This window comes from Leopardus geoffroyi, chromosome A2, assembly GCF_018350155.1.
Source record: "Leopardus geoffroyi isolate Oge1 chromosome A2, O.geoffroyi_Oge1_pat1.0, whole genome shotgun sequence".
In the NCBI taxonomy this organism is placed as follows: Eukaryota; Metazoa; Chordata; class Mammalia; order Carnivora; family Felidae; genus Leopardus; species Leopardus geoffroyi.
In genome coordinates this window covers 125380036-125402046 of record NC_059331.1, presented here as the reverse complement: position 1 = coordinate 125402046, position 22011 = coordinate 125380036, and the positions used below count along the sequence as shown (strand labels likewise).

At 39.3% G+C, this 22011-nt stretch overlaps 1 long non-coding RNA gene across 2 annotated transcripts in view; it reads right to left on the bottom strand.

Moving 5' to 3' along the window:
* LOC123606681 overlaps positions 1-22011 on the bottom strand; it is a 75514-nt gene that overhangs the window by 11648 nt on the left and 41855 nt on the right. Inside the window, exons 1-2 of one of the 2 annotated variants that reach the window (XR_006716433.1) lie at positions 15022-15432; positions 2995-3120 (exon numbers count right to left, since the gene is read on the bottom strand). This is a non-coding gene — a long non-coding RNA (uncharacterized LOC123606681). Of the gene's footprint in view, positions 1-2994; positions 3121-15021; positions 15433-22011 lie in introns of those variants that run through there. The other variant, XR_006716432.1, reaches the window with a different exon arrangement.

Below are 22011 nucleotides of genomic sequence, written 5' to 3'. Positions count from 1 at the left end.
GTCCTTGGAGGCAGAGACTCCTTTTAAGGCCTGGAAAGTGTGATTGTATCACCTGTCATGTCAAAGCACTTCCGAACTTCATACCTTTCCCCACACCCTCTTAGAATCTCCCTCTCAACAATACCCACATTGTTCTGTTTGACAAACTCTTTCCTGATTGATTTATGAACATAAATTCAATTGTTACCTTATGGTCACCGTAATCACAGTTGTAATTTCTATTCTGCCTTTGCATTTAGAGTAATCACCGTTACAACCCGCATCTGAGTGTCTTAAGCTCCCCCTCCCTGAAATTGTCCAAGCAGAGTCAGTCTAGAGGACCATGATGGATGAGAGGTGGAATGGGATGACCTCAAAGTAAACCTCCTTTTCTCAAATTCTGTGTACTTTACATTTAATATTTTGCAGAAAACCCAAAGCACTTGCTGATCACATGGCTGTTCTCATTTACTAAAGCTTTGTAGTACCAATCACGTTTTACTTGATCGTATTCAGCTAAAAAGCTGAATAAGCAGAAATGGTCTCCAATTTACTACCAAAGGAGCGATTGCTGTCATCTTTCATTTTCCATGCACTTATCTGACATTTACAGGGAGTGGCTTGTTTTAAATAAGCATCTGTTAAGGAGGTAAGGTGTTGCACTGGAAAAAGTGACAGTGTTAGATTATTTTCTTCATTCTGGCACCTACCTAGCTAACTGAATTTGAACAGGGCACCCCACATCTGTGAGTCTTAACACTGCTCATATGCAAGATAAAAGGGTTTAACTAGATCAGGGTTTCTCAACTTCTGCACCACTGACCTCTGGGGCCGGATAATCCTTTGTTGTGGGGGCTGTCCTTTCCATTGTAGGATGTTAAGCCGGGTCCCTGGCCTCTACTCACTGGATGTCACTAGCACCCTTTCTCCCTGGGTTTTGACAACCATAATGTCTCCAGACATTGGCAACTATCTTCTGGGGGAAGAAAACTGTCCCAGTTAAGAACCTCTGCACTAGGTGACTATAAGAGGAAAATATACTTAGAAAAAGAGATGTTGGGGTGCCTGGGTGGCTCAGTTGGTTGAGTGTCGAACTTCGGCTCAGGTCATGATCTCACAGTTTGTAGGCTTGAGCCTCACATTGGGCTCTGTGATGACAGCTCAGAGCCTGGAGCCTGCTTCAGATTCTGTGTCTCCTCTCTCTGCCACTCCCCTGCTCGTGCTCTGTCTCTCTCTCAAAAATAAATAAACATAAAAAAAAAAAAAAAAGGAAAAAGAGTTGTTAACCAGGTAGTATCCTACCACCTCCATTAATGTCTACTATACAAGTTTTTTTTTTTCTTTGTAACTTAAAGATAACCACTAGTGGAACTTTAAAGTGGGTGTGTCCTTTACAGATTTCTACAGAAAATAAAAGCAAATAAAACCCCACCACTTATTTAAAATAGATACTAAACAAAAGCAGACTATGCAGCAGCACAGAGGCATTAAAAAAGAACTCAGAGCATGTCATAAGACAATGTCAGATCAAACACACCAGTGATGACAGGAACTTAAATGGCTGAATACATCTGTCAAAAGACAAAGGTACTCAGATTGTTTTAAAAAATGAAATTGAGCTATACACTGCCTAAAATAACAGATCTAAAACAAAATGTCTTAAAGACTTGAAGTTTCAAAAGAAAAGTATAGACAATGATCTATCGGGTAAGATTAAATAATAAAAAAATTGAAATGGCAAAATTAATTTTAAACAATTTAGAAATCAAAGCAAAAAAAACTAAAATTTAACAATGAAGATTGTTTTGTATTAATAAAAGGAATAATTTAGGGTGAACATATACAATTAAATGAAAGGCATAAACTTTTATTCAACCAATAACAAAACATCAAAATATCTAAAGCAACACAATGACCTTTTATTACAAGGGAATCCAGGAAGTACTTTTTAACGATATCTAGTTGGCATCCCATATAGCATTGAAATTCTATTAGTAAGGAAAATTAGGAGTATGGCTCTTGTGTTAATAGCTGACTGCCTTGCCCACTGCCTAGCAACTATTATTGGGGGTAATGGTAGGCAGGTGGAAAACCTCTGCTGTCTTAAGGCAGTTTTCATGAACGTGATTTAAAATGTACCTATGTGGAAAGCAAGAAAATACAATTTCTACCTTTATAAAAGAAAACCTGGTTAAAAAAATGAAGTATTTTCAGTAAATTTTGTTTGACCATAGTTAGTCAAATATTTCCTGTGAGCTGAAGTATTATTCATTCAGGAAAGCAAAAGCAGGCACATAGTTCTAGGCACCCAATGAATCATATTGAAATAAATTACATTGGTCTATCTTTTTTTTAAATAGAAGTCCACTGTGTGGTTTCCTTATTAATTCAGGATAACATTACACTAGCATGAATGATTAATGTTATTTGATGAAGGGTGTCATCAGGCAAACTAGAATTACTTCCTTATAGTTCAGTTCCCTCATTTTAAAACATGACAGCAGAATGTGATAAGTACCTATTTTAACAAAACTCATGCTTGACCAATAAAATATATTCAAATAAAAAATATACACCAAAAACTGAGACAAAAAAGAAAAATTTATAAAAACACAACAATAGTAAGAAAACTTAGCACAATATGATTCGTGCTTGAGTGATAAAATACCCTAAAATCAAATAAGGATGCACAACTTTTGAATAATGTAATCGAAATGATTAAATAAATTAATACTAAATTTGAGGAGGGTTATATAATCATTTCACTGACCTACAAAATAATCGTCTTGCAAGTAATTGTCTATCAAACTGAAAATAAGCCTCAATCCATTTCAAAAAGTTGTAAATGTATAAGCTATAATATTTGATGTCAAAATAGTAGAACGATAATGTAAAATAATGGGAAAAAAAAGTAGAAAAAAAGCCTAAGGAACCATTTCATTTCATAAAAATGAAAAGTAAAATTACACCCTTTGGAAGATACTGAAAATGAGAATTTCACATTTAAAAATATACCTGATGCAGACTTGCAATCTTGACGATGACAGAGTTGCTGGTATGACAGTGAACAGCGATGAAAGTGGATGAAGTATGTGCTGTGACTCCTCTCAGGGGCTGGGTAGCAGCCCACACAGGAAGCAACTGGTGTAGGAGAGAAGTACAGAGTTTAGTGTCATCCTGGGTTTCTCCCTGGGGCATTTTCCAAATGGCAGCGGAGGCAGTGCAGAGCCAGGTCTGGTTGGGGGAAAGGAACGGTGATGGAGCCACTAAACTAGGTGGGATTGTGGGTCAGGGTACCTGAGAGGAGGCAGCTGCTGAGGAGCCCCAGAAGTCTTGGAAGATTCCATCCTTGGCAGGATCTTAAACTGTGCAGCCACCGAGCAAGACTCAGGTGGCCTGCCAGAGGGCAGCCGCTGGTGGCCAAGGGATAACAGGCATTTCTGAGGTTATACAGGGGCAAGAACACTTTGGAGTTTTGATCACCCAGAAGGGAGACACCTTGGTCAACACCCTAGGCTTTCTACTGAGACTATAAAGTTCACTGAACCTAAACATGAGTCAAATTATCCAAACTTATGTGCAGAGGAAAAATTAAAAAAAAAAAAAAAGCCAGAAAAGAACATCTGAGATCTAGGAGACAATTGCAGATGATCTCATATATGTGTGATTGGAGACAAATACATATCCAAAGTGGATGCCTGGGTGGCTCAGTTGGTTAATCATCCAACTCTTGTCTTTGGCTCAGGTCATGATCTCACAGTTCATGAGTTACGACCCCATATCAAGCTTTGCATTGATGGTTCAGAGCCTGCTTAGCATTATCTCTCTCCCCCTCTCTCTCTGCCCTTCCCCCACTGTCTCTCTTTCTCTTTCAAAATAAATACATAAACTTAAAAAAAAATAAATTTCTGAAGGGATACTGACTGAAGATAGTCTAAAATGTATGAGATGTACCTAAGCCATATTCACAGGAAAATCAATAGCTTTATTCAGTTTAACCATCTTTAAGGAAAAAAAAAATAACTGAAAAGATTATAGCAGACATAGACAGGACCAAATAAGTCTTCCAAGTACTTTTTTACATTCCGCACCCTACCTGTGGTCACATTGGGGCTTAGTAGATACTTTTGGCCCATGAACAGTGAGCAGGTGAGGTTTCTGCTCAAGTCTGAGGCAGTTAGGAGACTGTCTCCTTCATCTCTCTTCTGTTACTCCAGCAACCGTGGCAGCTAGCCAGATGGCATAACCACAGGGCAGAGGAGGGCTGGCCAAGTCTCACTGGACTTTCCATGTGTGACATATCTTTCACGTTCAACCCCCTGTATCATATAGCATTAAGCACTGAACTCCAAAAATTATATGAATACAGTCAGAAAAAACACTAGAACAGGAATCCGGGCAGTCTCATGGTACTGGAGACACTAAACATGGAGGTGGGCCTGCTAGGGAGATGAGACCATTATAAATGTCCCAGAATTTTAGCTGAGACCCTCCCCACCACACACTCCAAGAGCCGCTCCCTAGGAGTAAGGACAGATAGAAAATACATGTGCCTCCCGAAACTAAAGTCATGGCAATGGCTGCTTGCATTAAGGTGATTTGCCTGTATTCTATCAGCCTGCCAAAAGAATATTAAATCCACTCTAGAGGAAGATAAAATCTTCCAGAGCCCCATATTATTTTTCATGGATAATGTCTGACATTCAAATTAAGAGGCATGCCAGGAAACTGGACCAAATAACTACAAGGCAAGAGGAACAAAGACATGTAATGGAAACAGACCATAGGTGATCACAATATTGAAGTTATCAGACACGGATTTTAAAATACCCACAATTAATGTGTTCAAGAAGTAGATGATGAGATGAGTAATTTCTTCAGTGAACTAAAATATACAGAAAATCAAAATTGTAGAACCATAAGTAAGGCAATACCAAAGAATTAAATATATGAGTGTAACAGCAGACAAACCAGCAAAGAGGATTAAACAGCTGGATGTAGTCAATAGAAAACATCTAGATTTTTAAAAAAGTGTAAAATTAAAAACGGCAAGACTCAAATAGAACATAATAAAAATACCTACATAAAAATACCCAGGGGGCACCTGGGTGGCTCAGTCAGTTAAGTGTCAGACTCTTTTTTTTTTTTTTAATGTTTATTTATTTTTGAGACAGAGAGAGACAGAGCATGAAAGGAGGAGGGTCAGAGAGAGGGAGACACAGAATCTGAAGCAGGCTCCAGGCTCTGAGCTGTCAGCACAGAACCCGATGTGGGGCTTGAACTCACAGACCTGAGACCATGACCTGAGCTGAAGTCGGATGCCTAACCGACTGAGCCACCTAGGTGCCTCTAAGTGTCAGACTCTTAATTTCAGCTCAGGTCATGATCTCATGGTTCATGGGTTCAAGATCCATGTCAGGCTCTGTGCTGGCAGCATGGAGCCTGCTTTGGACTCTCTCTCTCTCTGCACATTCCCCATTCATGCTCTCCCTCTCTCAAAAATAAAAATAAAACTTAAAAGAAAGTGCCTACATTCTGCAATAGGGATCTAAGACGTGAAGAGAGAATGGAGCAGAAGAAATATGTGGGAACAAAAACTGTCCAAGGACAATCTGAAATTTATAAAAACTATAAAGCCACAGATTCAAGAATCTCCATAAACCAAAGCAGCATAAATGCAAAGAAAAGCACACCTAGGCACCTCATGATAACAAAGAAAAAATCTTAAAAGCTGACAGAGATAAAAGACACATGACCTTCTGAGAGAACCAATAACTCTGACACCTGAATGTTTAATAGGAGTGATGGAAGCCACTAGACAAGGGAATGTACTTTTACAGTGTATATAGAAAATGCCTGTCAACTTAGAATTCTATATCTAGCAAAAATGTCTTTCAGAAATGAAGTAAAACAAGTTTTTGACCAAAAAAAGCTAAGGAAATACATTCCAGCAAGACTAGATAGATGATAGATAGATAGATAGATAGATAGATAGATAGTAAAGGGAGTTTCTGAGGAAGAAGAGAAATAATCCCAGATGGAAGCAAGAAAATGTAGGAAGAAATGAATAATATTAAAATGGGAGGAATGTGGGTATATTAAATGACTATTCCCTTTTTAGTAAGAATAATGTCTAATGAGGATTCCAATAAATGTAAAATAAAAGGAATCAGTAACAATAGCACAAAAAAGTGGAAAAGGATATAAATAGACCAAAGTGTTGTGAGTCCTTGCATTACCTGAGAAGTAGTAAAGGTATTAATTGCAGGTATATTCTATTAAGTCAAGCATGCATTATAGGTAGCCACTAAGAGAAGAATGAAAGAATATATTACAATACAACTAATAGAAATAAAAATGGATTTAAAAGTACTAGACTGATACAAAAGAAGGCCAAAAAAAGAACAAGAATAAAACAGGATAAATATAAAACTGATAGTGAGTATATTTAAATCCAAATGTCAGTTATTGCATTAAATGTAAATAGACTAAATTATCCAAATTAAAAAACTAAATACAGATAGACCTTATATGTCTGTATCACATATATCTATGTACATGTATATATATATATATCACATATATATCAAATATGTATCTATATAAATATAAACATAGAAAGAAACAATAAACCTTATCTTATAAGATTATACCTTAAATACGAGAACACAAAAATGTTGAAAAGGATAGGAAAAAACACATGCAATCTCTAATATATATATTTTTAAAAGGCTGGCATAGCTTTACTAAGATCTGACAACAAAAATTTTAAGGCAAGAAATATTATTAGGGATGAAGGAGACATTTGTGATAATAAAAATTTCAATTCAACAAGATACAAAATAAAATAATTCAACAGGAAGACACAATGAGATATAAATTTGTGTGCAGCTATTAACATAGCCATCTTGTATACCTGTGATAAAGAGCAAACTACTCCCATATGCAGCAACATGAATGAAGTTCTTAGACATCATACTGACAAAGGATCCACACATAAAAGAGTATACACTGTATAATCTCATTCAGATAATGTTTAGAAGCAGGCAAAACAGTTCTATGACGAGGCGAGTCTGACAGTGATTTCTTTCATGGGTCCAGAAGGCACTAACTAGGAAGGGGCTCAAAGGGGCTTGTAGGGTGCTGGCAGTGGTCTATATCCTGATCCTGGTGATGTATGGGTGAGATGGTTTTTTAAATACTCATGGAGATATACACTTGGGATTTCTGTACTTTACTAAGTATATGTTTCTATACTTTAAATTTAAAAAGAAAATCTATCTTCAAGAGATTCTAACATGCCCCAGGTTTGAGAATCACAGAGCTCTGTGATACTTGACAGTTGGCTGATGTTTTTGCTTCTTCAAACCAACTGCTGTTTGTGAGGCCCCACCTCCCAACTAGACTAACTGCACCCTTGGTGACTCAGGGCACTGTGGACACTCCGAGTACCATGGGGCATAGCAATACTGATGGAGACCACCCACCTACACATAGATCCAGGATCCCACTCCTCTGACCCGTGGAGTTGTATAGCCTGCACTCCAGTCATGAAATTCTTCCTCTAGAAAATACTAGAATATACCAAACACATACCCTATTTCATCAGTTTCTCTTAAATAAGCCTCAGCTGTTTCCTCCCACAAGTGGCAGAAACCTAGTGCTCTAAGACCTATATGTACTAACCCTCTACAACCTTTATCTTGCCCAAAGCTTCACAACTACAAATATCACTTTCTTCTCTCCCATCTACTACAACTCCTTTTCTTGCTCCTGATCACAGGCCCCCGTTCCTAATCACTTACGTCACTTTGAGAATGGGCAGACATGGCTTGATTTTAACACAAAGTGGTGTTAAGTCTCTACTTCTGACCACAGATACTATAGGACTCATTTGGGGAGCAAAATATTTTGGTTATTGTATATAGAAATCTAGGAAAATGCTCCTTTGAGAACAATTTGATAATCAATGTGCTTATTTTGCAAATGTGGGAAGCTTTGCAAACTATAATGCCTTGGACTGGTGCAGCGATTGGACATATCTGGCCAATCTACAAAGACATGCTTTCTCTTTTATTCATAAGCATATGATTCCGGCAGAACTGGACCAGCTTCTTACATTGATATGATTAATACACTTATGGATGCATGTGTTTGCTGAAGGTGCCACTGGGTTCTCTCTCCCTGTACTTGAGAAGAGGGAAGTTGCCTAGAGAAAAATATGCTTTGTGTTTCTGCTCGGGTTTATTTATTTATTTATTTATTTTACATTATGATAAATTGCACTGCGTTTTGGGAAAATGAAATGGTACATGTTAAAAATAAAAGAACAACAGAGTGGAGGAACACAATATGGGAAGCAGCTGGAGCATCTTAAGATAAAAGGGGAAAGTAGAAATGACAAAGGGTTTTTAAGAAGAATTAATTTCCTCTTCATCCTCTAAACAAACAAAAAATGTATCTGCTGGGATCCATTGGGAGAGATGAATGTTTGATAATGCTCATGTTTAAAGTGGTTTCGCATGATGGATAGATATCCAGTCTCCACCACAAAAGAGCATTGTATCCTCAGTAAATTACTTTGTCTTTCTGTGCTTCAGCTTCCAAATTTGCAAAAACAGGGGCACCCAGGTGGCTCAGTCAGTTAAGTGTCTGACTCTTGACTTCAGTTTAGGTCATGATCCCAGTTTATGAGTTTGAGCCCCACATTGGGCTCCATGCTGATGGTGGGGAGGCTGCTTGGGATTCTCTCTCTCCTCTTCTCTCTCTCTGCCCTCCCCTTCTCACTCACACACTCTCCCTCTCAAAAATAAATAAACAAAACTTTAAAAAAAAAAAGTAGTTTCCAAATTTTCCAGAACCGAGTGGTAAGCATAGAAAAAACCCACATAGACGACTTTCACGTGTCAGTCGATGTTCTAAGCACTTTCCTCATTTAATTCTTACAGTGAAGTGAATGCCATTATCATGTCTATTTTATAGATGAGAAAACTGAGGCACAGAAGAGCTAACAGACAAGTGGATTCAAACCCAGGCTGTTTGCTCAGTGTCTGTGCTGTCTTAAGCATTAAATTCTACTGCTTCTATTTTAGGTTTGAGCATGTCCCTTCACTTAAAGTGTTCCTCTTGCCTCTTGGACTCCTAGTTGCCACTAGGATAAATTCCCAACTTCACAACATGCAATAGATGACCTTTTTCAATGGAGCTTAATCCTAACCTCTACAATCTGCCCTCTCCTGAGCTCCTGGCCTCAGCACTTCACTCATGTGGCCACATATGTTCACTATGTGTTCCCTGAACATCACCTGTGCTCCTTCCTGCCTTGAGCTCTTCTCTTGCTCCTTCCTGTGCCTGCAAGTCTCTTCCCACGCCAACCACTTCTGATCTGCTTTATGGGCTCCTATGCATCCTTCAGGTCCCTGAAAAAGTATATTTCCTCTCAGGAATTTACTTGACTTCCCTGGGCACAGTTAAGTCGCCCACTTTCTATATTCCCATACAACTGAAAAAAAATGTTTTTTAAGTTTTATTTATTTATTTTGAGAGAGAGCGCAAGCAGGGGAGGGGAAGAGAGAGGGAAGCAGAAAGAATGCCGAGCAGGCTCTGTGCTCTCAGTTCAGAGCTTGACATGGGGCTCAAACTCATGAACCATGAGATTATGACCTGAGCAGAGATCAAGAATCAGACACTTAACAGACGGAGCCACTCAGGCACCCCTCCCATACAGCTCAATGTGCACTTCTTCTCTAGTGTTTGTCACTCAGCATGACATTATTTTATGCATGAATCTGTCTCTCTTGCCAGATTATGGCTTAGACATTGGATTGTCTTCTCTACTTATCTAAGGAATCAGTGGTACTATCCAGAGCACTGTGTTGAGAAGGATTCTCAGGCCACATTTGAGCTCAACAGAAGAATGTTCAATGCAGACTTCATAAGGGCAAGGGGCCTTACTTGATTTACACATTTTGATATCTCTAGTGCCTGGCTCAGTGTGAATACACAGTAGACACTCAATTGGTATTTATATGAATGGGTGACATGTTAACACTGTGGGTTACAGGAAGGGAGGTGAAAGTGGTGACATTCATGCCGTATACTTTACAACCCTCTAGGGTCTCTGAACTCCTCAAGGGCAGAGACCACATATTATTTATCTTAGTATCTTTGGTGCCTCATTTAGTGCATTGAGGAAAATTTTATTGCTGTGTATATTCATGGTGGAGGGAAGTACCTTAAAGCTCAAAGAGGCTGTACTAAGGCAAGGCAGGGAAGGGGAAAACCAAGCCACATGACTCATTCTGTCCTCTGTTCTATAATGAGCCAAATGGAATACCACAGAAAGTATTTTCTGTGGCTAAAGGTGTGTGTCCCTGCATTGTGACATAGCAGCAATCTGCTGAGGGTTAGCAGAAAGAGGGAGATGGCAGCTACCCGAGGGGGATGGGAGGTTATGAGCCACACTCTGCATTATTACTTTCATCTCCAGTCCTCAGGAGTATCTTCATCTCCCTCACCTGTTTACTGTTGCACTTCATGTCCTGCTGGGTCCAAGGTTCATCCCCCAAAAGACCCTCTCTAGGCCCTTTGGACATGAAGAATTGTTATTTGTTTAATTCTACTGTGAAACTCCTTCCCCTAATTGTGACATGACACGGAGAGGAAGTTTAGTACTAAAAGTGATTACTATTTTTTTTTTTATAATGAACTAAAGCCAGTTGGGAAGTGTCCTGTCAACATGCCAACTTGCCATTCACATGATTGTGTCTCCTGTATAAGGATATACTTACTGTTTATCCACCAGCTGACCTTAGATTCCACTCTTTGGGAGGTACCAGAAAGTCTAAATAAAAAAGGCGGAAGATCCGAAGGGAGAGATGTCAAAGGGGTTCCGGACAATGAAACAACACCTGAGCAGCACCAAGGAGCCAACTGCGTATTGCTGTCTCCAAACTGTGCTAGCGGTGTAATCGGTAGAACAAACAAGCCTGCATGCTCTAAACAGGTTCTATTTTCAGACCTGCTCAAATAGCTCTTCTGAGAAGATGTGAACAAGAAATATTTGCTCTTCACAGAAAAAAAATGGAGTGTGACTTTTTTTGTTATAATTGACTTGAATTGGAATGAATTAACTTCAAAATAATTTGGCAACATTTTTTGAGGTGTTCTGGAAATATTGGTAGTGTCATAAAACCCGAGATAGCTTGGGGAAGGTGAGTGTTTCTCTTTTCTGACCTTATTCTGGGGCTTGGAATGAACTCTCCAGGAGACCTAGAGCACAGCATGTTCAATAGAATTTTCTGCAATGATGGCAGTGTTCTACATCTGCATTATCCAATATGGGAGCCACTGGCCACATGTGGCTGCTGAGCATTTGAAATGTAGCTAGCGTGATCTTATTTCACTCTTTTCTTCAAAACGAGTTTTACGGTCTAACCAGGAGAATTTTCTTCTTTCCCCTTAACATACACATATATCTACAACTCCAAGCTTCAAGACCCTCAGGATTTTGGTATCACGAGCTATACCTGACCAAGAGAAGTCACAGAGCCCCACTTTTAATGATTTGCCCGGAATATCCTGAACCCCTGGCACATGCTATCTACCTCTTCGAGATCTAATGTAACCCAAAGATTTTTGCTAACCCTCACCACTTCACTGCTGTCTTGCTCAGCCACTGATTTTGCCATCCCTCCTCCACCATGACCCCTCTCCCTTCCCTACCTTGGATCCCTAAAAGTAGCTCTGGAAATAATCTTACCCAAGCCCCTCATTTTATAGAAGGGGATATGGAGAAACAGAGAATAACTCACTTGCATCAATTCTCATAGGGAAGTAACCCTCCCCATTAAAATCCTACCCCTTGATTCAAGGTTTATTTCTAGTACCCCGCTTTCCTGCAAGGCTCCCTCTGATTGTTTTGTACCCGTTGATAATTCTCTCCTGTGCAGTTTTCTAGCATACTGCCAAAATCACCCATTTTGGAGCAAAGTCTTGCGTTGTTCTATTACTCTTTTCTTAACAAAAATGTAGAAGTCCAGAAAATAGAGACCATTTCAGCTGTCTTCCCACACAGTGCTGTGTATCAGAATATGTGCTTAATAATACTGTTGAAAGATAAAAATGACAGAGATCGTCCTGACTCCTAAGAGAATAGCGTGTACCCAAAAGGGAAAAAGAATAATCACATCAATTCTCCACCTCTCACCCAAACTCCTGTGGAAGAGAAATGTTGCTTAAATTTCCTTTGTGTTTAAATGGCCGCTTTTGATAGACTATGCCTAAGCACATGTTTAAAAATTAAAATTATTTCCAACCTATGAGCCAGTCAATTCAATTTGGCAAGTATTTATTAAATTCAAAGACCTTTTACTACAGTTTAAAGGACAATACTTTCACACATGAAGGAGATTGAGATTAATATGGCAAAATGTAATTTAATTCAAATGCTTATTAAATGCCCACTATGAGCCAATGTGTAGCTCAGAGCTATTCAAGGTTGCAAAAGTTACTTTGGGCAGCAAAAGTTACTAAGGATCACTTTAGCAATATGGAGAGAATTAAAATAGACTTTATATGATGGTAGAAAATAACAAGGCTGATACTAGGAAGAGGAAGAAGACTTGCCTGTTATAGGAATTAGCTAAGCAATGGTGTTGATGAGGAACTGCATGTGATCTGCATAGACTTTGGCCAGAGTTGAGGGTATTTACTGAGAAAGGTGAGAATTTCACCGTTTTGGAAGTAGGGTCCACCAGCCCTGATGGGGACATGAGACTGGACTTGACTGCTCAGGTGATGGGGAAGCACACGAAATTTCTGAACTGCAGAGGGATATGTGGAAGCATTAGTGACATGTGCACCAATTATGGCTGTTCAGTGGCAACAAAGAACAAGACATTGACCCATTTTAAGAATAATTGGCAGACAGGAAACCATCAAAATCCTACAGGGGAACACAGGCAGCAACCTCTTTGACACTGGTCATGGCAACTTCTTACTAGACACGTCTCCAAAGGCAAGGGAAACAAAAGCAAAAATGAACTCTTGGGACCTCATCAAAATAAAAACTTCTGCACAGCAAAGGAAACAAACAACAAAACTAAAAGGCAACCTGTAGAATGGGAGAAGATATTTGCAAATGACATCTAATAAAGGATTCGTGTCCAAATCTGTAAAGAACTTATCAAACTCGATGCCCCCAAAATAAATAATCCAGTGAAGAAATGGGCAGAAGACATGAATAGACATTTTTGCAAAGAAGACATCCAGATGGCTAACAGACACATAAAATGATGCTCAGCAACACTTATCATCAGAGAAAAACAAATCAAAGCCATAATGAGGTACCACCTCACACTTGTCAGAATGGCTAAAACTAACAACACAAGAAACAACAGGTATCGGTGAGGATGCACATAAAGGGGAACCTCTTACGCTGTTTGTGGGAATGCAAACTGGTGCAGCCGCTCTAGAAAATAGTGTGGAGGTTCCTCAAAAACTTGGAAATAGAACCACCCAATGACCCAGCAATTTTACTACTAGGTATTTACCCAAAGGGTATAAAAATACTGATTCAAAGGGGCACATGCACCTCGATGTTAATAGCAGCACTATCAATAATCATCAAATTATGGAAAGAGCCCAAATGTCCATTGACTGATGAAAGGATAAAGATGCAACAACATGGATGGAACTAGAGGTGAAATAAGTAAGTCAGAGAAAGACAAATACCATATGATTTCACTCATATGAGGCATTTAAGAAACAACAGATGAACATAGGGGAAGGAAGAAAAAATAGAGGGAAACCAACCATAAGAGACTCAATGATAAAGAACACACTGAGGGTTGCTTGTAATGAGCACTGGGTGTTGTATGTAAGCTATGAATCACTGAATTCTACTCCAGTATTACACTATATATTACTCACTAGAATTGAAATAAAAATGGAAATAAAAAAAAGAATTATTGTCAGAATGATTTAAAGATATATTGTTTCATGGGTATAAAGAGTTTTAGGGGAGGAAAGAAAGATGATTCCAAGTTTTGGGGTCAGGAGAAATAAAGGGTGTTTCACTGATGAATAAGGATTAAGAGCGGAAGTGAGGAGTTCATGTCATAGGACAGATTGAATGAGAAAGGATAGTGAACCTGCAGGCAGGGATGCTAAATCAATTTCAAAGTAGGGAATTAGAGATAAAATTAAGAATGGGGTTGGTTCCTCACAGTCCTTTTTGTCTTTCCTGTTTGTGTCTACACTGCTCCAGTTGAAATCAAAGAAGTGCCAACCTCTACTGTTCCTCTTTACTATAGAACTCCAAGCAAAGGCCATTCTATCTTAGCCCATCCCTATTGTGTGCCAACTCCTTAATCAGAGTCACCCTTCCAGATTCTTCCAAAAACCGTGGAACAAAGTTTAACATGAGAGAAAGAATAATGTGTGTTGTAACCATCACCCGTCATACCCAACATCTTTTTTTTCTCCTACCATTGCCCCTGGACAGAGCTCAAAGCCAAGTTCTCACCGAGCTAAGGGCAATTTTTCTGCTCAGCTAAGGGGACATGATATGGGAGACTATGTCTCTTGTCACAGTTCTCGCCTATAAGCCCTACTGTCAGATTGGATGTACACAGCCATCTTCTCTGCCCTAAGACTCAAGGACTCCATTTATGAATAAAATCATAGGAAGCCTGTCTTCACCTCTTGTGTCATGTCAGGGTTCTATGTAGGACACCCTTCTTATTTACACACACACACACACACACACACACACACACACACCCCTTAGAGCCCTCACTACACTAAGAGTAATAAGAGTAACAATAATCAGAGACTCTACTAAAGGCTAATACTTTCTTTCAGTAACAAGGACCATGTGTTTCAGGAGATGTAACCAGCAATTATACAGGATTATTTGACTAAAGCCAATTGCCTAATCTTATGTAAAACATATTCCATTTTCTTTGAAATCTCTGATACGACCTGGAAGTTAGTTTGGGATAATCAGTTTCAAAATAAGATGAAATCATAATTCCTTACCTCGTCGAGTCCAAAAATTCCTTGGTTAGGACTTCCAACTGTTTCCAGTCATTTATAAAAGGCAAAACACTGCTACGTTGATAATTCTGCTGAACATTTCTAGCTGGCCTTTATGAAAGCGAAAATGATGCTGGTTCCAACATAATAGTTGATAGCTCAACGGGTCCAGTGTTTTTGTTGTTGTTGTTGTTGTTGTTTTGACTGCCAGTAAACTAATAGCTTGGAAGGGAGCAAAGGAAAAATAAATTCAAACTGTAAGTTTTGAGAATATGTTGGACCATATCATCTTTCTGAGAGTATGACTGGCTTGGCTAATAACCTTTCAGGAAGTGCATCAACATGCAGCAGGAGCGAATTCTGATTTTTTTTCTGACACAGTAAGAATTGTAAGAAATGGAAACACACTGAAGATAAAAAGTATAATTCACCGATCGTCATTTGCTACCGATTGGAAATAGAGAGTTCTATCCTAAATTGTTCCAGCAATTTTTCATACCCACAGCATGTCTAGGTAAAAACAGCTGGCTCATGCTCAGAATGTAAATCACAGCAGGACTTTTAAGTGCTTATTTTAAAGGTCACAGCTTTAAAGCTATTTAGAGAAGCTGCAGTGAGAGGTAGCACGAAAAGGAGAGCTGGGATAGAAATAGGAGTCAAGTGGACAGAAGAGAGTCTAGTGTGACCATCAGGGCACATACTGGCAAAACTCAAACAATGATTTGGAGAGCAGTTGCATTTTGAAAATTAAATGTAGATATTTTTGCCATTATTGGCAGGAGAGGGCCTGGGAGGTACTAACTTCATAGCTGCTTTGAATTGTGACATTTATATTCCTGTAAAGTCACTTTAATCACTGAGATCTCTGGAAGGTTCATTATACCCTCCTCAGATTTTACCAGGAAATATATTTGATTCTGATCTTGCCACCCTTATACATGGTATTCCCAACACGTACAAGGTCAAGTCAAACCCCTTTGCATAGCTTAGGAGATCACTCACCATCTGCTACTACTTTCCTAGTCTTCTCCTCGACTCCAACCCACTTCCATCGTGTAAACCCTCCACACTGGGGCACCTGGGTGGCTCAGTCTGTTAAAGCGTCTGACTTTGGCTCAGGTCATCATCTTGTGGTTCGTCAGTTCAAGCCCCACGTTGGACTCTCTGCTGACAGCTAGGAGCCTGGAACCTACTTCAGATTCTGTGTCACCCTCTCTCTCTGCTCCTGCCCCTTCCCACTCCCAAAGATGAATAAACATTAAAAAAAAGTTTTTTTAATTTAAATCTCCCACACCAACCATGTTAACATGCAATTCTTTTTCCCATGTGGGCATGTTCTCAAATGTGGTTTTCTCTGCCTGAATATGCCCTCCACCCTACAGTCAGGGTTCCAGTGTGATGCTCAGTCCTCCAACAATGGCAATGGCAGGTCTCCCCCAATAGATTTCTTCAAGGTTCCTTTTGCATCTTTTAGCTGAGTGGAACAATTTCCCTCTGCCAGACCAACCCCAACACTGCACATAGGACTAGACTTACACAAAGTCAGATCCTGGACCCCCAAACTGGGGGCATCTGTGGGGAGTTCTGATGCATCTGACCACAGGCTGTAGTGTATAGAGATGAGAGAGGCTGCCTCTCAGAGAGAAGCGAAATGAAGCGGTCAGGCACACATTGCCACATGGCAGAGCAAGCTTACAGGGCAGGGAGGGAAAGAAGTATTCAGGTTTAATCCAGGAAAATAGAAGAGAAACAAAATGATCCCAGAGGCTAAAAGCGCAGTCAGAAGCAGCACTTCAAGAAACACCCTGTAGGGGCAGCTGGGGGGCTCAGTCAGTTAAGCATCCACCTCTTGATTTTGGCTCAGATCATGATCTCATGGTTCGTGAGTTTGAGCCCTGCATCCGACCCTGCGCTGGCAGTGTGGAGCTTGCTAGGGATTCTCTCTCTCTCCCTCTCTCTCTGCCTCTCTCTCTCTCTCACTAAATAAATAAATAAGTAAACTTAAAAAAATTACTTTTTTTAAAAAAAGAAAAAGAAACACCCTGTAACTGTGGGTATAAGTGAGTTCTGACTTAGTAACAGAAGGACAAACTATCTAGGTTTGAATGGATTGGATTAGAGATGCAAATCAGATTATCCATTAAGCAGCTATAATTTTAGTTCAAGTTCAGTGTCTCAACATGCACAGTGATTATCTTCTTTTACGTCCAGTTGACTTCCTAGAGCACATATTTTCCAGTGATTATGATGCCTCTCTTGAAACGTATCTGGATGAAATCTCAAAGTTGTTATGTGCTAACTTTTTCAAAAGGGAGTTTAACATTACATGTTATTATAACACTTAAGCTCTAAAAAACTTGTTTCCTTAAATATTATGACACAGGCAACTTTTTTTTAATCCTAGGCTATAGAGAGAAACATTTTTGGAGTTAGGGTAGACTGGCCAACCCTCATATTAAAGATTAAAGGAAATGCAAGTTTAAAAAATGTAAGCATAAAGGAAATGTCAATTAAGCCCTCCAGCTCATGCCAAAGGGGAATGTTTTGCAAAGTGTTTTCCTTCTGGTGCTAGTTCAGTTCTCCAAGAAGGTAAAGGCGCTTTGTTTCAATATTCTGTTGCAACTTTGCCATCAGAAAAAGCGATCCTTGATATCAGATGCATATGCCATGCATCTCACAGTTCTGAAGATATCTTAGATGAACATTTACAAGCTTCTACGTGGAGTCCTTGCAGAATGAAGTGATGGTCGTCCATGATTTGGTTTTGCTGAATGGTTAACACTTTGGTAGATGGAGTCACTTTGGCTGAATGCCACACCAGTTGTTTCAAGGAATGGCATCTTGAAATGACCAAAGGTACTCATCTTTCCCACAGTGCAATCTTGGCATAGCAGCCCTCACGTTGATCTGTGCGCATGAGTGGACCAGGGTTCGTATTGAGGATTAAAAATTTGACTGGATTGGGGAACATTCTATGTCTATTAGAATATTTTGCTATCACTCCTTCAATTACTGGTTTGAAAAGTATTGTCCGTAAGTTGGATAAAAACAGGCCAGCTTGGTAATGTGGCAGATGAAACAGAATTTAGAAAGGAATTCAGTAAAGTCAACCCAGAACAATAGTAAATTTCAACTTTATTAGAAAACCACCATCCCTTCCCAAACACTCACATATAAGATATACTTCTGGAAAGACTGGGCTTACTTAGAATTGAGAATAAAGGCAGACTAGGGGAATTATCCATGAATCTGGTAAACTCTTAGAAACCAGATCTCATCTGATATCTAGGAGATCCGTTTCCTCAACTTCATAATCCAGGCAAAACTTAGGAACTTTGTAGATCCAAGTCCCTTATCTTTTTTGGTTTATAGATAACACGAGTGATCAAGAAGTTTAAATTTTAGGGGCACTTGGGTGGTTCAGTTGTTTAAGCATCTGACTCTTGATTGCGGTTAGGTCATGATCTCAAAGTTCATGGATTCAAACCCCACAGCCGGCTCGGTGCCAGCTCAGAGCCTGCTTGGGTTCTTTCTCCCTCTCCCTCTCTTTCACTGCCCCTCCCCTGCTCATGCCTCACTCTCTCTCTCTCTCTCTCTCTCTCTCTGTCTCTCAAAATAAATAAATAAACTTTTAAAAAAAGTTTAAATTTTAACATATGCATAATGAAGATTTTCTGTCCCCAGAATGTTGACATTCTGTTGAGCCTTTCTCTTCACTAACTTGTTAGATCTACTTCTGTAGGCCTCGTGTAATTTTTTCCCCTTTTTAAAGGACATTTCCTCTCTGCCCTCGAAACCATAAGCTAAGTAGTTTGTTGGATGCCTCCTTCTCCCTCCAAGCTCTCATGCCAGGTTGCTTCATGAGCAAAAGGGCAATCTGGTGTGTCTTAAGCTAATATTTAATTTAAGGAGCAAAAAGTCTTTAAGTATGATTTGGATATGCTTGACCACTGTAATACTTCCTTATCACCTTGAGAAGCAATCTGTCTGAAAATGATTCAGTAACCTGCTGCTGGTCTCTATTGATCTTTTCCCAGCCTCTGACTTGGTGTATCACGGGTGAAGCTACTCTGACCCAGGTTATTGATGTCTTCACTGAGCTTGTTCCTTAACAACAAGGTGATGGTCAGGGTTAGTGGAAACAGCTGTGACAGATTAACAATAATTCTTGGCAGTGGGAAACAGAGTTGCTTCTGGCCCTGGTTCTTTTTAACTTATATCTTAATTATTGGATTGCTTGTTTATTTATTTATTTATTTATTTATTTATTTATTTATTTGAATTCAAGTTAGTTAACATGCAGTGTAGTATTGGTTTCAGGAGTAGAACCCAGTGATTCATCACTTATATAGAATACCCAGTGTTCATCTAAACAAGTGCCCTCCTTAATGCCTGTCACCCATTGAGCCCATCTCCCACTCACTTCCCTCCAGCAACCCTCTGTTTGTTATCTGCATTTAAAAGTCTCTTAGGATTTGCCTCCCTCACTGTTTTTATCTTATTTTTCCTTCCCTTCCCCTCTGTTCATCCATCTGTTGTGTTTCTTAAATTCCACAGACATGAAGTCATATGATATTTGTCTTTCTCTGACTGACTTATTTTGCTTAGCATAATACCCTCTAGTTCTATCCACATTGTTGCAAATGACAAGATTTCATTCTTTTTCATTGCCTGAGTAATATTCCATTTTGCATTGTATATATACACCACATCTTCTTTATCCAGTCATCAGTTGATGGACATTTGGGCTCTTTCCATTATTTGACTTTGTTGGCAGCACTGTTATGAACATTGGGGTGCATGTGCCCCTTCAAACCAGCATTTTTGTATCCTTTGGATAAATACCTACCAGTGCAAGTTCTGGGTCATAGGTTAGTTCTTTTTCTAAGTTTTTTGAGGAAACTACATACTATTTTCCAGAGTGGTTGTACCAGTTTGCATTCCCACCAACAGTGCAAAAGTGTCTCCTGTTCCCCTTTCTCTGCATCCTGGCCAACATCCATTGTTTCCTGAGTTGTTACTTTTAGCCATTCTGACAGGTGTGAGATGGTACCTCATTGGGGGTTTGATTTTTATTTCTCTGATGATAAGTGATGTTTAGCATCTTTTTATGTGTCAGCCATCTGGATGTCTTCTTTGGAAAAATGTCTATCCATGTCTTCTGTCCATTTCTTCACTAGATTATTTGTTTTTTGGGTGTTGAGTTTGATAAGTTCTTTATAGATTTTATCCAATATGTCATTTGGAAATATCTTCTCCCATTCTGTTGGTTGCCTTTTAGTTGTATTGACTGTTTCCTTCACTGTGCAAAAGCTTTTTATCTTGCTGAAGTCCCAATCATCCATTTTTGGTTTTGCTTCCCTTGCCTCCAGAGACATGTCCAGTAAGAAGTTGTTTCAGCCAAGGATCCTATTTTTAGTTGCAGTTGAGAATAGGCACATATTCTTTTATATTCTGAAGAACATATACATTCTTTTCTGTCTCCGATATTTTTATTATGATGACATACAAATGGCACCCATATATAACTTGCATTATTATCTGATTATGGTCAAAAAGAATGGCTTAGGATTCAAAATCATTAGGTTTGGCAGACATCCTCCAAGATTCAGTAGATCTATATTCATTTTTCTAATGGCAGGTTAAATTATTTACTTACACCCACAGCACCATTTTGCAAGTATTTACCCTGAAGGGTTTATCAGGAGATAATGCTTAATGTTCAACTTTAAATTTTATATGCAAAAGTTCCTGGCCAAGTGCCTGATGCTCAATAAATAGTCTCTCTCACAATGATAAAGATGACTATGATCATGAGTATGATGGAAGCCACAGTGATATCAACACCCTTTGGATGTTTCATGTACTGCTCTCCAAAGAGTGAAAAACACATCCTATTAAAAGGTACAACGTGAAATATCAAAATTAACCCTCCCCCCTGAAATTAAAATATGTCTGTTATATGACACAATGTCATCTTACATTCCAGAGCCACCAAATAGAAATGGCCACTGTTCAGTTGGATTCATTTTTGAACAGAGTGATTGTATCATTCTCTACAATCAGTGTTTGACAGCAACTAAAGATGCATCTCCTTTGACGTTTTCTAGAGGGATCTAATTAAAAGAATGAGGTGTCTTTTTCAGCCAAGAACACAGAATGCCTGACCTAGATCAGAATAGTAGGAGCAGCAGGAGACCACAGGCAGGTGGAATCCCCTGATGAGAAGCTGGAGGGGAGCACCTGGTCCACCTCACTGAGGGCCACTCTCTCTGAGCAGCAGAGTGAGAAATGAAATCAATGGGGAGTGTGAGTTATAGAAATGGAAGCTCTCCCTCCACTATGCCCCGGTAACAAGTCATAGAGATAACACAACTGAAGCAGCTTTATCAGTGCAATTTTTCATGAATTGAGTAATTAGCTTCATTGACCTGTCGTTGGATACAAATTCCCCTTTTCTGGGCACTCTTGGAAATATCTAAATTATAAGATAAACTCTATTATCATAAAAATGTGAAGCTCGCCACTTTGTCAGGTCTTACCCTGACTCTGCCCATGCTGAGACTTGGCTTTGGGTGAAAAATGCTCTCATGATTCAACTGCAGCAAAACTGCCACCTCTCAGCCACCTTCCAGAAAGTCATGGGCAAGCTGTCGTTGTTGGCTGCCTGGGCTCCTCTCTCAGCCTCCAATTCCACACTGCCTAATCCTGGTGGGGCAGGAAAACTCAATCCTCCTCGATGCCCATCCCCCATGTTTTTTTCTTGCATATTCTCATTTTTCTTTCTTTTCACCCCACAAAAATATCTGTGGCTTGCTCTTCTCAGACAGTTCTTCAGATCACTCAAGGACTTCTCTGTATAATTCCGCATATCTGAATTGTCCACCTGTAGCGTTTAAACAATTTCTTTTCTTAATGAATTCCCATATATCCAATATAAATTCTAGACACTACTACTTAAAGGTAGAAAGTGTTAAGAAACAAACATGTATG